Here is a 2,524-nt window from a genome sequence, read left to right as displayed (position 1 = left end):
AAAAAAGTGTCATTTGATAGCGATCGCAACCTTATAACATTAGTTTAAGAGAAAACTGCTTATAATGTCTCATAACACACTAATTTTGATGCTGTGAGCTCTTTATTTACTATCACATTTACTAAGACCTGAATCAATAAATAAATTATGTTAATTAGTTAGTAGTTTAATAGCTTGTTTGCACATGACGTCACGGCACTGCGTTGCTATGGCGCGAAATGCAGATGGAGGGCAGGAAGTGATTTTCTACATAGGAAAGCACTATCACAAACTCAAAATGCCTATGTTTTGCATCATTTACGGTTGCTTAAATCGACCAAACCGAGAAACCACAAGGAGGTTTTATCGTGTACCAAAAGTTGTAGTTCATAAAGGGGAAAATGCAAGAAATTGACTTAAAAACGCTGGAAAAATGGCTTGTAAACCTGCGTCTGCGGTCTGGAGGAGCCGAGTCGGATAATGCTCATGTGTGCAGTGAAAACTTCGTCAAAGGCAACTTAATACAACTTATGTGGATATGTTTATGTAACGTTAGCCGTTTCCGTACTTTGTAAAGTTAAAGTAATAGTTTTTTCTTTTCTTTGAGTTTGTACCTCTGTAACTGAATAAAATACGTAACGATAGCAAAGCTAATTACAAAGTATTTGCAGGCGAATGAAAATATCTTAACCCTGCCATGCAATTGCAATGACTTCTCCGTCTTGTTTCGTGAAGATCCATGTCTTTAGTGGCGTTTCGGCGGAATTTTGAGAGTGGTTAACCTAATTACGTAAAGTAAACAACCATTGTATGCCTCCATATTTTTGAAGAAGTAGAAGGATGTCTGGAGGACAAGGTAGTTGCTTACATCTACTGCCTCGATGGCAGGCAAGTATTCAGTTGAAAAATCGCTCCTCTTCAAAACATAAGGATCACGTTCAATATATGTTGTGATTTTCTCTTTATATCTTTCTCTCGTAATAGCGTATAAACTAGTACAGTACTGACTTTCCTCCATCTCGTCCATTGTGTTTTTCACTTCCTGCCCTCCATCTGAATTTCGCGCATCATAAGATTCACGTGACTGCAAACAAGCTATATACAAATGTAGGTGTCCTCACTGATGTATACATGCTCATTTGGGAATGAGGAATGACACACATTAATCCACATCATGCTCTTCTCATTATTTATGTAAAGATAAGAATAAAATAAGAAAAAAGAAAGACAAAACACTACGTTATGCTCCCGCCTCTTTAGTATTCCTCAGCCTTTCACTTTTATTGAAATATTTATTATAAGACAGATGAGTACTATGCAAGGAATAAATGACAACAGACGGTAATGCCTCGGGTGTGCATTATTGTTCAATAATTTAAAGGGCCGGAGTCAATTATTTCACTTATACCACGGTCAGGGGCGCCGTATAGGGGGGAAAAGTTAGGACCATTCCAAGGGCCCCTGAATGACAGGGGGCCCCAACAAATAGGTAAAAACTAATTTAATTAAAAAACATTTTTTTATTATATTATACACTTTATAAACCATCATCATTGAGTATATTTCAAATAATAATAAAATTAATTATGTCTTTGATTTTACTTATTTTGGCAATAAAAGTTAAATATAAAAGTAAACATCCATATTGACCGACCACCCCCCTGTATCTGCATGAAATGGTTTGGTCCTGCCTTAGCGCGCTCATCAGTGAGTGAATGACGGTGTTTAGTTGCAGACAGTTAGTCGATGCGCCAGAAACACAGATTACAATGTTGAGTAGTATAAGAAAATCTGGTTTTCAAAAAAAGAAAGAGAGGAAAGACAAAGGAAAGGGTGTCAATCTGTAACCCAGTTTTTCACCAAGAAAGGTGGGTAGCCTTTAGTCTGTGAGTGGTATTAACCTGTTGTCCATAGAGACAGAGCATATTTAGGCCACGGAACAATCCAACCGTCTCCATTGACTTTGCATTGTGAGAGACTGCCTCCTTGTCATTTATGACTTATAACAAAAAAAAAAAACAATGTCTAAAATCTGCTGTGTGACAAGATATACAGCAAACAAGCTAAATAACCCAGAAATAATTTTTTATAAGCTGTCGACACCAAAAAACGGTTTGTTTCAGGACATAAAAGGAGACTACTACCCGAGACTACAATACTCTGAGAACTACGCCCACTGGAACGCGACATGATATTGTAAAAAGAAAAAAAAACAATAATTTTAACCATGTCGTTTGCTTATTTCACCACCCTATGTGAACCTGAGAGGAGGATATATTCAATTTACCCATTCTTCCTTCTGATGCTTCACGTCTTATTGCCTGTATCTACTTTTGTCTCCTTAAAGGCTGGCTTTTATGGTTCTGAAGCTTATAAAAATGTACTTCTGGGTTTAGTTAGGCATTTTCTGTCTTTTGTTATATGTCATAAATGACAAGGAGGCAGCCTCTCGCAATGCAGAGTCAACGGAGACGGTTGGATTGTCTTCCCTCCCGGTGGGCATGGTCTTCAGATTATTGACGCGTTGCGCTCAGTCTCTGTAGTG

The sequence above is a fragment of the Xyrauchen texanus genome, chromosome 8, assembly GCF_025860055.1.
Source record: "Xyrauchen texanus isolate HMW12.3.18 chromosome 8, RBS_HiC_50CHRs, whole genome shotgun sequence".
Taxonomy (NCBI): Eukaryota; Metazoa; Chordata; class Actinopteri; order Cypriniformes; family Catostomidae; genus Xyrauchen; species Xyrauchen texanus.
The sequence above is the reverse complement of the archived record's forward strand: the minus strand, read 5'-3'. Positions refer to the sequence as shown.